This window comes from Vicugna pacos, chromosome 2 (genome assembly GCF_048564905.1).
Source record: "Vicugna pacos chromosome 2, VicPac4, whole genome shotgun sequence".
Lineage (NCBI taxonomy): Eukaryota > Metazoa > Chordata > Mammalia > Artiodactyla > Camelidae > Vicugna > Vicugna pacos.
In genome coordinates, this window is record NC_132988.1 from 59,143,451 (window position 1) to 59,159,361 (window position 15,911).

The 15,911-nt window shown below is 38.0% G+C and overlaps 1 long non-coding RNA gene across 7 annotated transcripts in view; it reads right to left on the minus strand.

Annotated features, from left to right (window-relative positions):
- The window catches only part of LOC140686450 (uncharacterized), a 266,956-nt gene that overhangs the window by 114,125 nt on the left and 136,920 nt on the right, over positions 1-15,911 (minus strand). For all 7 annotated transcript variants that reach the window (XR_012060285.1, XR_012060283.1, XR_012060282.1 and 4 more), the window contains exon 3: positions 4,445-4,553. This is a non-coding gene — a long non-coding RNA (uncharacterized lncRNA). The remainder of the gene's footprint in view (positions 1-4,444; positions 4,554-15,911) is intronic.

Genomic DNA, 15,911 nt, shown 5'->3' on the forward strand with positions numbered 1-15,911 from the left:
CAAATAGTCATTGAAATACTGAATACTTGCTATGTGCCAGAAATGATGAGGAAATTTACCAACTTGGCTTGTTCTCCCATTATGTAGTTCTTCTAATCCTTAAAATCACTTGAAAATTCCTTTTCTATGTCTAACAATAGATGTTGGCCTTACTTCTCCAGGCTTTTATTTCAAATCATTTTGATGAAGTGTTGTGATTTCTTTTGGAAAAACAAATCAGTACTGAAAGGCCTATTTTCCATTCTGCTCTTCTGATTCTGTCACCTCTATTGTGGTCTCAGGATGGGTGTAGCAATACCCAATGGCATACACATAAGGAGCAATGCCAAGAGGCAAAACAAAGAGGGAAAAATTCTTATGAGCCCTTTTAAGATCTAGAAAATATTTTTCAGAATCCCTAGCCATTTTCTCCTCAGTCTTATTGACTCAGTCTTATCGACCTGAATTAGGTCACAGGATACCCCACAATCAGTCACTGTCAATAGGCAATGAAATTACCAAAATTGGCTTAATCAATCCATAATTATCTAATAGATATAATTGGGTTATCAAGATTTCTGCCTGGCTTAAGGGCCAGCTTTCCCTGAAGCATATCCTCACATACAGGGATAAAGACAACCAGGAAAAATACAAACAAAAAAGTTCCATTAGTAGGAAGAGAGAAGTAGTGATGAAGCAGATGATGTCTGTGAGAGTGACGGAGAAATCTAAGACTGAAAAAACAACCGACTATACCTGAAAAGAGAAAACACCAGCAGTAGTTGCAAGATTTCAAGTAATCATTGGATAGAGGGAAAAAAAACTTTCCTGGATAGTACCTTCATCCATCCCCTAGAGCTCTTTATTTAAGAAGCATTTTATCTTTGTTGGTAAGAAAAAAGAAGACAGTGGCTGGGGAATATTTATGTCCCACATCAAAGAAGAATTGAATTTATTTTTATTTAATTTCTTGTCCTGAAAGATATTCTGCAACTCATCTAACCATGGGTCAAAGTAAAATCCAATTTTCCTGCTGAGCTCATTGACAAATTCTTATCTTAACAAGATTAAGACTTTGAAGCAGAAACTTCTCTGATGTTTCAAAAGGCAGTCGCTTTTTACTGATTTCCTTGCACATTTGACCATTGCTTGTCTCGTAAAGTTGCCATTTGTTACTTAAATATCTTTATCACCCTTGCACTCTTAGTCTTTTTCCTTTTCAGAGGCAATAGTGCTTTCCATTTCCCCTTTAGATGACTGCGAGTCCAGAGTATGCTGTCTCTTTGGATATGTTAAACTGTATTCTGAAACATCTCTAAGATACTGGAAATATTACAAGGAAAATGTGTAGTGTAGGGTTGTTCTAACAGCAGAATAGTGAATCTTAAGCCTAAATTCATGACAGTAGTACAGCATAAGTACAGGAAATAAAGGAAGATCATGTATGTGAGTACAGTATACCTGTACGTATAGCAAGATCCTACATGTGTGTTTAAACATGTACTTTCATCCAAGAAACTAGATATCTTGTAAAAACTGTCTTAATTTATCTTTCAGTGAGTGGCACGGGGGAAGATCAACTTTCTCAAAGGCTTTCCCAAAAGCCTTTTTGGTGTGTGTATCAGTCAATTTGTAGATCCATCTCCAAATAAGGGAGTTGGGTTCTCTAGAGAGCTGACCCAGTTATGGAAGGAAAGCTGAAAGTTACCTGTCTGCTTATGAGTAGAGGATCTAGTGTTAGCTTCTGCATGATGGAAAACAAATTGCCCTAGCCATTAATCACTGCATAAGACTGACTTCACAATGCAGACATGATGTTAAATTAGTGATAGTTTTATCTGAGGGAAATACACAATTACATTTCATCCTGATTAATCAAAATTTCATTTCTTTGATTAAATTATTCTTTTCAATTCTTCCAGAAAAGTCTGGTTTTCAAGTCTTCTGATTTTTTTAGAAGTTTGAGAAAATGTGGATGATCATGTGCATTGTAATTATTTTAATGTCAACAGGGGGTAAAAATATGAATGCTATACAAAATATAAGGAAATGTCTATCCCTGACCAGAAACAATCTTTCTGCCTAAAAGAAAGAAAATTTTAAAATAAAAACGGGGCCTACATCATTCAAAAGTCCACAAATGACAAATGCTGGAGAGGCTGTGGAGAAAGGGGAACCCTCCTACACTGCTGGTGGGAATGCAGTTTGGTGCAGCCACTGTGGAAAACAGTATGGAGATTCCTCAAAAGACTAGGAATAGACTTACCATATGACCCAGGAATCCCGCTCCTGGGCATATATCCAGAAGGAACCCTACTTCAAAATGACACCTGCACCCCAATGTTCATAGCAGCACTATTTACAATAGCCAAAAATGGAAACAGCCTAAATGTCCATCAACAGATGACTGGATAAAGAAGAGGTGGTGTATTTATACAGTGGAATACTATTCAGCCATAAAATGACAACATAACGCCATCTGCAGCAACATGGATGTCCCTGGAGAATGTCATTCTAAGTAAAGTAAGCCAGAAAAAGAAAGAAAAATATATATCAGATCACTCACATGTGGAATCTAAAAAAAAAATTACAAAACAGAAACAGACTCATAGACATAGAATACAAACTTATGGTTGCCAAGAGGGCGGCAGGTGGGAAGGGACAGACTGGGATTTCAAAATTTGTAGATACTGACAGGCATATGCAGAATAGATAAACAAGATTATACTGTATAACACAGGGAAATATATACAAGATCTTGGGGTAGCTCACAGCGAAAAAAAAAAGTGACAATGAATATATGTATGTTCATGTATAACCAAAAATTTGTGCTCTACGCTGGAATTTGACACAATATTGTAAAATGACTATAACTCAACAAAAATAATGTAAAGCAATAATAATAATTTAAAAAATAAAAACAGGGCCTAAAAGATGTTTTGGTCTGCTGGCTTGGACCTGAAGGAGTTTAATGGGAAAATCATAGTAATTTCTTTGAATGTATGCATCTAAGTTAGACGGCCTGGGTTCAAATCCCAGTGCTGTGATTTTGGGGCTATGTGATACTGAATTTCTGTAAAGTCTCTGTACTTTAGCATCCTTATCTGCAAAATGGTAATGATAACAATAATGACAGAATCAGATTATTGTGACTATTAAATTAGGTGATATAAAGCACTTTTAGAGCACATGGTTCAGTGTTAGGTATTATTAATATTTTTAATTTCCCCACCAAGTCTAAGAATTTCCTTATTTCCTTCCATGTTAGTTTTTATAATTTCTAATATGGTTAGAGTCATTCTTATTCTGAAAGTGCTTCATTTTTCTTTAGTATAGTCACACACTCACTGTTTTACATTAGATTTTAAATAGAAAGCAGTACCTCATTCTATCAGTATGTTTTACTAAGGTCCTTATATGAGGTAAGCCCTATGCTAGACATTAGGTAGAAATGCAGGAAGATACAAAGGAAACCAAATAAGCACTTTGTGTGCAAAGAGTTTATGTTGCAGTTTGATCAAATACACATGAAAAGAATAGGAAATAAACTAGAGTTATATACATTATGCATATCTCCAATATTGCACCTCTTGCATGATTTAATTATCTGCTGATATCCGTCTCCTCCCATCCCCCAAATCTGGAGATTAAAAGTTCTTTGAGGCAGCTATGAGGTCCTGACTGTCAGAGGTCTAGGTGTAGAACCATGTACTCTGTAATACAAAATGAAAAGGTTAACCTAAAATCTAGATTACTAGTATTCTTAGGCTCCCTCCTCCCCCCCCCCATTTTTAAATAGAGCAAAAACATTCTTCAAAAGAAGTCTTATGAGTGAAAACAGATAAGAGTGGAGGTCCACCATCAGCCTTGGGATTGCAGAGAAGACGCCAGGGGTGAATCAGTGTCGTCACCGAGTCCTGAAGGATGAAAGCGAGCTAGCCAGGAGAAGAGTGTGGAAATGAAAGAAGATTGATCCAGAGGCTGGAAAGAGCATGGAACCAAACTCCTTTCCTTCTGGTTGAATTCAAGAGTAAAGGAGGAATGAAAAAGATATAGAATTTAATAAGCAATGCCAGATCAGATTATACAGGTCCAGAGAAATCACATTGAGAACTTCGGACTTTACCCTGAGGTCAGCAGACATCCATTAAATGATTTTTAGTAAGAGACAGCCCTCAAATTTGTTCTTCAGAAAAATCACTCCCCTTGTAGTGCAGAGAAGGGATTTGAGAGGAGCAGGATTCAGGCAAATATGTCATCTAGGAGTAGCTGAAGTAATTTTATTAAGAGAAGATGGTTATGTAAGCCAAGAAAGTGACATCAAGTCCTTGATCCTCATCCTCCCTTGATTTTCTTACCTCTTTTCCACTCACCTATAGGGCTAATACCACAACCCTGGCTAACTCTAACTCTATCAACTCCAGTCCTGTACTGAGAAGTTAGATGTGACTGCGGATAAACTTACAATTAAGCCAACTGGTCTCAATTTAAATTCATGAAAATGGCTGCCAGTGGGAACTTCAAATGTTGCTCAGGAGTCATATTCTTCATCCTTCCATGTTCTTCTGAATGTCCTAAAAACAAAACAAAAAACAGTTTTACTTTTTCTCCCCTCTCTTCAAGCTCCTAATGTCTCCTCCTCAATTCTCCTTCTCAGCTTATCATCTGTCTTCTTACTTCTCCAAGAAACTGAAATAGTCAGAGGGAGACTTTCACAAATGCCCACTACTACATCTAACCAACTACCAGCGTCAGCACCTGCCACCTTCCTTTCTTCTATCCAGTTACTCCTTCCTGTCCAAAGCCAGTCCCTCCACTGGAACCCATCTCGTCTCACCTCCTTTAGAACATCACTTCAGCAATTCTCCCCTCTCTCCTTCATTATGAACTTTTTCATTCTTTCCAAATAATTCTTATCATCATTCAAATACAGATTTATCTCTCTCATCTTAGAAAAATATTTACCACGAGTCCACTGTCTTTGCCAGCTATTACTCTGATTTCTTTGCCCCTTTTTGCAGCAAAATCCCTTAAAAGATTTGTCTCTTCTCCCTTTCCCCAATTTCTCACTTTCCTTTTCTTATAAAACCCACTCCAGTCAGGCTTTTGCTCCCACTACTTCACTCAAATCATTGTTATCCACGTCATCAACGACCTCCTCCTTGCCTCTCAGTTATTGGTCCTACTCTTGCTTTAGCTATCAGTAATAGTTAACTCAGTTAATCATTCTCTTTCCAGGAAAAAAAAAATTATTAACTTGGCTTTCAGGATAACACATTCTCTTGATTTTTATCCTACCTCATTTTATTGCTCCTTCTTGGTATCCTTTTTGTTTTTCTCTATCTCAGTATTAAAGTGCTATTTTGCTCAACCCTGACCCTTCTCTCTCCTCTGTCTACACTCCCTTAGCAATCTTACCTAATCCTACAAATTTACATATCCTCTACATGCTAACAATTCCAAAATGTCTATATTCATCCCAGTCCTCTCTTAAAAATTTGATGGCTGAAGCCACTCCGAGTATCTCATCAACTGGCCACAGTAAGTGATTTTGAGATGAGCATGTAATGTAAGCCAGTTCAATAAGAATAAGCCTTAGTACCTATTCTGGGAATTCTGGGGCATAAATTCACATGTTCTTTACTGGACATAAGGATTTGGAGCTGGCAACTGCTGTAGTCAGTATTTGCCAGAGACCCCAAGATAAAAAGAAACCAGATCCTCGAGATGAATCCTGATAACCTTATTTGAGTCCTGGATGAAGTCAGATCTCAAGCCAGAACTGCTCTTGGAATATTCAGTTCCACGAGGATGAAAGTCCCTTTTTGAGTTGGGATTTCTGTTGCTGGAAAATCCATGCATTCAATCTGATGCACATGTATTTCCTATGAGTTAGATATTATTTCCACTTACTCTAAGAGGAAAAACCATGCTAAGATGCCTGCGTGACTCTCCCAAAGTCAGTCTTCTAGTAAGTGATAGCACCAGGACACGATCCAGATAGTCATCCTTTATACTTCCCTTATATTTCATGTTCATAATTACCTTTCCCTGTGGGTGGGAGTTTGGAGATACTAGAATTCAGCACTCTATGTGAGGTGTTCCTCTAGAGAGAGAGAGAGAGAGAGAGAGAGAGTGTGTGTGTGTGTGTGTGTGTGTGTGTATTCTCACTTAAACCACTATATTGGAACATTAAAATAGATGCTCATGTTTCCTGAAAAAAAAAAACCCAAAAAACAAAGAGCTGATTCTCATTCATAATTTAGCCCAGTCTCCACTGCAATATCCTGAGAACAAAATCAACTTTACTCTTTGGTCTGTGTCCTCAACTTTTATTCTATTCTTTACAGAAGAATGAACACAGTTTTCTCACCTCTAGATTTGGTGTTTTCAGATTTGCAGACTGTAATCAAGAATCTGGTTTCATAATGTTTACATTTTATGAGACAGATTGCTCTTTCTACCCTGAAACGATGTTCACATAAGTGAAGAGTCTCTGAAATGAGCACAGAACAAGGAATCCAGGAAACCTAGGTTCATACACTGACTCTTTCCTCATGTGTGACATCAGGCAAGGTCTGTAGTGCCCTGGAATGCCTTTCTCCTCTGTAAAGGGTGAATCGCAAACATCTATCTTCCAGAACTGCAGTGATGATTAAATGAGACAGCAATCACCTGATATATAATGAACCTTGCACAAATCAGTCTTTCTCTTCTTTGTGGTTATTCAAAATTCTGTTGGAATATAAATCTCTGTATTAGCAAAATAAAATCCTCAGCACCATTTCATGCACATTTGTTTCAATAAATGTTGATTTTAACGAATGGTATGGTGCATCACAAGACGCATCCTTCCCCCAGACTCTTTCAATAAGACATTAACCCTCTTGACAGGAAGCATTGAAGTGTATTGATGATGAACCAGAGGGAAGAGCTCAGGAATCTCCCCAGCAGAGAGAGAAGGCATTCAAAAGGGTCCAAAGACGACACAAGAGTGGATTAGGAAAATTGCCTCCATGGACATTATGTGGATGTGCCCTGTCCATTCTGTAGCTGAAAAAATCCACTTCAAACCTTGCACTGCAGAGAATTCAATTTCATGTTGTTTAGTATCCTATGGAGTGAATGGGAAACTTATTGCCTCTGTTATTTTATCTCAGAATGGGAGTGTTTTTCTTTAAGAATTCTCAGAAGGGAGTGATTCTTTGATAATTGAACTCCCTGTGGTGTTGGTCAAGTGGAAACAGTACACAGAGGCTTCAAAGAAATGAAAGCTTCAAGCACAGAACAGAAGCTTTTCTGGCAGTGATGAGAAGAGGCATTGCTTTGACCCTTTAAGTAATGAAAGCCAATCGTTTAGCGACAGCCCAGGCATAAGTCCCTGAAGAGAGCAAAGGAGAGCAGGACTGAGCAAAGCGTGGACTGGGGAGAAGTTTTGCTACAGCTCAAGGATCCTCATTAAATGGTTCATATCCTTTTCAGTGTGATGCTTTTGTTCATAAGAAATTACATAAACCCAAAGTTACAAGCAAATAAAATTAAATCATGTATTTTTTAAATGCTGTTCAGCCTGAAAGAACTGCCTCAACTCAGCAAAAAGAAGAGAGCTTTTAGGAGAGTAAATGAATAATTAGGTAGGCAGTACAAGTTCCCTGCAGGAGGACCACACTTTGGCAAAGACGAATGGAATTTCACTGAAGAACTTCCTTCAAAAAGCAAGATATAGACAAATAGGATTATGGAGGTAGTTTCATTGTATCTTCAAAATTTTACTGTATCTTTACTAATTTCTCCTTATAGCCAAAATTAACCTACACAATTCTTCAAACAAAAACCAATTTCAATCCTTTCTACTCTTGAAAAGAAAATTAGACACCTACATTTTACTTCCTAATTCTTAACGTGATAGTAGCGAGAACACAGTATGGTAATGAAATGCATGCATGGGATTTGTCACAAAATGGGATCATTGCTTGGGTTCTAAGCCCAAGGAGTCAATTCAGGGAAAGGTAAGTGTAAAATTTAGGAAGGAGTCAGGATATCAAGGCAAATTTTTTTTTTATTTAAAAAGAAGAAAAGAAAAAACACAAGTCATGTCTGCTGAGTACGCAAATGGAACCAGCATCACCCAGAAGAGTTACAAGTTTTCCTTCTGCTGAATAAGGCTGAGATTATCTGACATAAATCTCAATGGTTTATCTACCTGGTATTATAAATATATTCCACTAGGTTGCTACAATTAGGTTTTTCACAACTAAACCATTTATCAGTGGTGCCAAAACATTCATCTTGTATGTGTTTCATTAATATGTGGGGGCATTCTGAGTAATATTAGGACTATTCTTTCAGAGAGAACATTTGACTTGTATGGATTTACTCACATTTTCTCCTCCGTTTACATTCTTCTTATTTAAGGAAGAAATAAGTATCCCCACCCCTGCCATGGGCTAACTTAGCATGCTACGTATTAGCACCCCTTTGGGATGCTGTGGTCCCAACAGCAGCGGTTTGGCATCCCTGAAGGCTTGGTAAGAGTCTTCACTACTTGAAGAGCAGTGAACTGAGTTTGAGTCTGATTTTTGAAAATGGATGAAATATTTAACAATGGATCTGAAGAGAGCTGCTGTTTCTAATAACCACAGCTCCCAAGAGGAAGTCACACCATGTTCTGGGCTGTTGCTAAGGAATTTCATCAGTGTCAGAGCAAATCAATCAACCAGCTTGAAAATAGCTATTGAAGGGCAAGGCATCTTCATCATCAACAGATATTTCTTCACTGAGCTCACTAAGAACAAGGTAACACTCTCGGGCAACAGGGCTACAAAACGACTCAAGTACCTTATATCCAATTGGAAAGCTCCTCATTTGTGCTTGTTTTAATGATAAATTCCGTGGCAGAAAGTGTGAACATTTTCTGACATGTTTTCTCTTTCCTAGTATATCTCTAAGCCAGTTTTTCAAAGCAGCCATTATCAAATGCATAAGGGAATTAAATGGGGGAAAAAACTTACTGTCTAAGTGCCTTCCCAGGAATATTATACATTGATTCAGTAAAGGGAAGCCACAAGGCTGGGGCTGTAGTTAGCCATTTCACCATGAGATTAGGAATAGAGCGAATACACAGCACTGAAATAGTTCATGGTATTTGCACTTACTGTATCTATGCCATCACAGAACATACATTTACCTGAAAATAATTTATCACTGTTTACATTGTAAGGGAAATGTATGACTCTTACATCTATTTGAACTGGGCAAAGAATAGACATTAAAAATTGCATGGGGACTAGAAACAGAGATATCTAACCACCCATTTTACATATGCCAGGAATAAAAGGTGGGTTGAACAGCTGTACAGTTCTTTTTAATGCAAGCTCCAATACAAAAGCTAATTTTACCTTTCATTGCATTTAAAACAGCATTACTCCCTTCATGCTAGCAACCATGCACCAAGCATCCAAATCAGCAGTCTGCCCCGTCCTATTACACGGACCATAATTTGCTGCAGCTAATAAGAAAAAAACACTGCCAAAAGCATTGGCTACCAGACAGGGAAACACAAACCATGTGTTTCTTTAGGTGGCACCCATCCAGTAATTATTTAACCTTTGCAGTTTGAACCAGATCAACAAAGGTATTTTTTGAACTTTGAAAGTGAGAATGAATTCCGCTCCATTCATTAGTACTCCCAAGTGCTTCAAGGTGATACATTAACAATAATAATAACAATAACAGCATCTTACACGTCTTGAGCATTTACCATGAGGGAGACACCAGGAGAAGTACCTAACATACATTATCTCATTTCATCCTTACCACAAACCTATGAGGTCAGTAATCTTGTTAAGCTTAACTAACTTTCATTAGGTCACATAGCTAAAATGTGATGGATCTATAAACTCAGGTGATGCCCAACCTTTTAAACTTTGCCTCTTCTGCCTCACAAAGCTGCTCAGATGAACAGGAAATCAAGCAGGTTCCAAGTAGGAAAAATGTTTCTGTTCCAGTTGAGAATTCTGCTCTAAGGACCTACTATATAGCACAGGGAACTATATTCAATTTCTTATAATAACATAAAATGGAAAAGAATCTGAAAAGAAAGCATATAGGTATGTATATGTATAATTAAATCACTTTTCTGTACACCTGAAATTTAAAAAAAAGAATCCTTCAGTATTTGAAGCTTCCAGCATTTAGGTCTGGCTCACTATTTTCAGAGAGTAAGTCCTTCTTGAAATTCAAACATGGTACCTGGAAAAGGTAAGTAATTTAATCCATTTGCACCAATGAGATGAGATAAATATCTTAAGTAGGAAGGAGCATAGAGGGGAAGTGTCCTGAGAATGTCAACTCTTACACAGGGACATTCAGAAGAGGGTAAACCTGGATAGAAAGAAGTCACTGGACTTGAAGCCAATGTGGAAGATTAGGATAGAGGAGATGAGAACAGAAAAGGAAGCAGCAGGTGAAGCGGTGTAGTAAGGTGGAAGATTAAAATAACCTCAGAGTAGTCTTAAAATAATCAGTTTCCTGAAACAGTTAAAGATACAGCTTCACCACTTAATATCCTATCCTTAGGCAAGTAGTGAAAGACTTGTTGAGAATTCCAATCCAATTTCCTTTGTAATATGAAATTCATACTTATAACAACTTTTACTTTGAAAGATCAAAATCTTGTCTAAGGGAGAAAGCATGATGTTTAATAATTGCATATTAAAGTGATTAATTAAAAATCATTCAGATTATTACAACATAAATGAAAATTAATGTCTCACAAGTTTTCCTAAAACAAAATATGAAAGCAATCTTTCTCTATCTCAGCTCTCTGTACTCACACGAAGATCATGTATACTTTTCATGTGGGAGCAATCTACCACCATCTTCTTATATGATAAAACAAGTTTACTAACTTGTATTATTAGCACTGTTTTGCAAATTGGCTTTCTGACCTAGTCAATTTTTTGTACGCTATAATGTTGATATTCAGGCTGTGCAGAGTGACATAAGCTGTGTTACATCCCTTTTGTAGTTTTGATACAATTCTCCTTTTAAAATTTATTTTAGTAAAATAGCTTTTAATGCAGTTTATATTGAAGCTTATTGTTAATTCAGCTTTTCTCATTAGTTTAATTTTCAGTACGAGAAAGTCCTACAAATTATTTATAAAGTTTTCACAGTAACGTCATCCTATAATGAATTTACACAATGAAACATTTTGAATAAACTGGTAAAAATCCCCAATCCTGGATAAGAAAAAATTAAGCACACAGAATTTTTTTAAGCCTTCAAACTGAAACTATAACTTCGTTTCTGTAGAAAAATGTAAAGTATCACCACATGAGTTATGGAAAGAAATTGGACTTTGATTTTGTAGAAACCCAGGTTCAAAATATGACCATCTCTCTCAGGTAACAGGTATACTGAGGAGTGAACTCAGTCGAGAGGCTGTGATCTTCAGCAACTATCCATTCTCCCAGTCACCTTTCAAATCCTTTCACTGGGCTAGTTCTTTCCCTGGACGTGGATTTCTTAACCCCTTTTAGTTACATTTCACAAAAGCAGCATCATTTCAATATGAACATGCAGCCTCTTAAAATAATAGAAACATCTGTGTAGTGAAAACTAATCTTACCTAAAGAGAAGTCTGGCTTTTTGAGTTCTCCCCCCACCCCCACCCTGCTCCTCTCACTCCTGGGAGATAACCTCTAAAATCCTTGGAATTTCCCAGGTGATAGGGGTGCCTAGGACATTCACGGCGGGGCCCCTGGACCACATCTGATAGTTTATGCTATCGAGATGGCTCAGTGTGGGCAGAGCCACATCAGCAGTCCTAGGACGGGGATGGCCATGCCAGAAAGACAACCACAACCATGTGATTAGAAGGCTGGAACTTCGAGCCAAGTGACATCAGCTGACCTCCCACAGGAAGGGGACTGGAGAACCAGTTCAACCTCTGGGGCCATCATTCAGTCAGTACAGCCTCTGTAATGAAGCTTCAATAAAATCTCTGGACACCAGAGTGAGGTGAGCTTCCCCAGTTCACGTTAGCCATGCCAGAACAGTAATGTGTCCCTGAGGACATGGCGGCTTGAAGTTTGGAACTCCCAGTTCCAGAGTCTGCCCTTTGCATCTCTTCCTTTGGCTGGCTCTAATTTGCCTCCATTTGTTATAATAAAATTATAATCATACACTGCCTTCCTAGGGGGGCACTCTTGTATCAGTGTAACTTATGGGCAACCAATGACTGATCAGCAAATTTTCTTAAATGCCTTACTCCTTTATTTTCTGCCCTTTACCAAGGGATCTGTGTGAGAAAGCATGTTTTCAAACTTCAGTCAAAACCTGTTAAGTAAGGGGTTTTTCTGTTTTGTTTTGTTTTTGTTTTTTTAATAATCCATTCAATTTATTCTCACAGTTGCTTTATTTTTACTTCCCTTCCTAAAATTCTACCATACAGACTGTAAAATCAGCATCTTAAGATATATTTGAATTATTGAAGCTCAAGGAACCCTGAATGCTCTCATCAGTGGCATGAAAGACAATTTTATCACCACTGTGGAAGCCAGATGATCCAACTGATCTTGAACAATTCACCTTTGGATTGAATCAAAAATGCATGACTGTATTAATGCATAGGAATTAAAAGTGAACATGTGAATGGATAAGAGGTTCAGAATAAAGAATAACCTAGCCTAATACATTTGGCCTGAAGCAACACCTAGTTATTTTGCAAATAGCCATCTGCCCGGTAATGTGAAGCACACCTCTCTTGGAGTTGAGAGGTCAGAGGGTCATCCCAGGTCTTGTGCTGCTGGCGTGACCCTGAGGAGTATTGGCTTTGAAGCAGAATTAGGCATAAGCAGCAGCAGGGCCTTCAAAAGGCACCTCTAGCACAGATGTGCACAATCTGCATCGAAATGTCTGCTTTCTCTTGCCTTCGCTTTTGCACGTGGCCCATCATGACAACCAGGTCCCTGGAATGTTCAGTGACTCGCCGTTTTGCACGTTCCCTCCCAGGATGTGGGCACTGTGTGTTGGCATGGTGAGTCCAGCCACATTCTACCACCTATACCATTGCTTCCTTCTATCTTTAAATCCTTTAACCCAACCACTTACTTGTTTTTAAAAATTATGTATATCCTATAAAACAGAAACTATTTGAACATCAGCTTTCTACCAGTGGCCAGATTCCCTTCAGGCCATCCACCTGTGCTTCTGGGGCGCTGACAGACCTTGGCAGGCTCTAACTGCCTCAGGATCAGCAGTGTCACAGAGGTTCGTGGAAGGCTTGTTATCACAGACAGTGTGTTTACCAGTTTCATCTTCCTCCACATACTGTGTTTATTCCTGATGATGCAGACTATGTATTAAATTGTTTTTATTTAAATCCTAATAATCAGGCATATAATAAAAAATGACCAAAGGTATGAGTAGGTAGTTACTAGTAGTCGGAAAAAAAATGCAGATTATAATAATAACCGTCATCCCTGCTAGAAATGAAACAGTAATAACACCCACTACTGGCAGGGATGTAAGAAGAAAAAGATGGAAATGTGGATTGTTGCAACAGCTTTTTGGAAAGACAGCTGGCAGTGTCTATTAAAAATTTAAAATGTACATGGCTGTAGGCCTAGCAATCCCACTCCCAGGAAATTACCCCATAGCAATAAAAGTATCGATGAGTAAGGCTAAATATACAAGGATGATTATTCCACATTTATCATGGCAAAAGGCTGAAACAAAGAGAATGCCATTCAGCAGGAGAATAAAAAGACTAATACATTTCTACCATGGGGTATTAGACAACCATAAAAAAGAATGCATTCAAGCTCCACTTAACAAACCAGAAGAGTTTAAAGAAAAACATTAAGTTGTAGGAACATGTATATAATTCCACATTCATAAAACAATGACTAAATAAAGCCTCATATGTATATATGATTTTGAGCATGACAATATATATGGAAAGTAACACATGAGGTTTGTAACATAGATCACCTATTGGTGGGACAAAAGAACAGAAGAGGAAAGGAAGAGAGCTATTTAGGAAAAAAAAGTTTGAAAAGTTAAAGTGTTCATAGAAAATAGTGTATTTGATGTGACCCAGGTGAGTAATACAACATATGCACGTGTGTGTGCAAAAAGGGATGTGCTAAAAGAAATAATCACCAAGTGGTAAATACAGTTTTCTCCTGATAGGGTGATTTCAGGTAAGTTTTACTATTTCCATAGAGTTTTTTGACTTTTGAGTTTTTAAAATACACATGCATAATTTATATAATATAAAAATTTACTGGAAAAGGAGCATCCATGATTGTTAGAATGGTTTTTCTATATCTATTCTGCCCCATTTTATTGTTTCCATGCCATTTTTTAAAGTAATCAGTGAACATAAACTGATTTGCTAGTGGCCCTACCATGTGTCCTGGGTCACCCACTCTTCTCGCTCTGGGTGTCTGATACAATACATATTTGTTGCCCTCTCCCTGTCTTCTTGAACCCCTGAGTCTAGCTGCAAATCTGTCAGATCGATCTTCCTAATTCTGGCTTTATTATCTCTAAGGTGGCTTGCTACCTATACTAGCTGTAATTTTACCTGATAATTTACCATCCAGTTATCACTTTGAATGTCTAGACCAATTTTGTCATAATAAATATCATTATTTCACTCTTTAATGCTGTCTACCAACTAGACAGCTCTCTCTTCTTTTTCATTTTTCTTGGCATGGACATTGTCCACGTTCAACTAAGTGAGTATGAAGCACCCAGAGATGGGGAAGAGTCTGGGGATGAAACTATTTAGGCACCAGATGCAAGATTTGAGAGTGCTTAGTGTGGGAAGGAGAACACTTAGGAATGGCATTCTGTATGGACATAAATACTTAAATGGAAATGGCATCCAGAGAAGAGCCAGGGCAGATGGAAGTTGTAAAGTGTAGCAGAATCCAAGGCTGAACCTTTTCACAATAAGAGTTACCCCAAAATAGTTTGGGACAGAAAGGAGTTCATGCAGAAAGGAAATGTTCAAATGGAGACATGGTTTTCATCATCAGTAAAAGGACTTCATTTGGAGACAGAAGCTGAATCAGATTTTCTCTTATTTCCTTTTCACCTCGGAAATTCTGTGAATTCTACTTATTGATTTACACGTATGGTTATTTATTTCAAAAGCTGGTTGGGTGAACTCATATCTTCTTTGTAAATACTGGAATTTGGATCAGATGATCCATTTGGGGTCATAGCATATACAGATCAACCTTCTCTTCTCCTTCCTGTGTCCCCTAATTCAAAAAGTGTTCAAAGCAGGTTGGACAGAAAATGTTCTCTGGTGGATCTTCCTTATTTTTGGCTTTCATACTGCCCCACACCATTGAAGGTCACCTCTGACTATCTGGCTACAGTGGATGTTCCAGAAAATACATATTTGTAATCATAAAAAAGGGCTTTACATCCTAACATTTTCCTCATCCTTTTGTTCGATGCCTAAAATCTGAACTCAACATCTTAGAAGTAAGACCTGCTGTTAATCTTCCTAATGCTTCTCTTTTGGAAACTTCTCTCTCCTTAGCTTTTCAGAACCAAAGTCCACACCCAACGCAAAGGCACTATTGGGCAACATAGTCCCCCAGAATTTCCACCAAAAATCTCCTTATTAGCTTCTTAAAAATGAATGGTCTTTGTTCCTTTCAGCATTAGTCCCTTTCACCTCCCAAACTTGTAAGGTCTTTGCCTGAGGAAGGTGTAGACCATTTAGAAAAAGATGACTGCCAATACCCCGTTGCAATCCTTCCCTTGACTGTTGTCTAAGGTGTCCTGAGTTTTTATAATGGATCATCACTCTCTCTCTATGTGTGTGTGTCTCTGTCTACCTCTCTCAATCTCCTCCTCATAACACCCTTTTCTCTCTGTCTACTTTCTCTCATGTCCCTAGC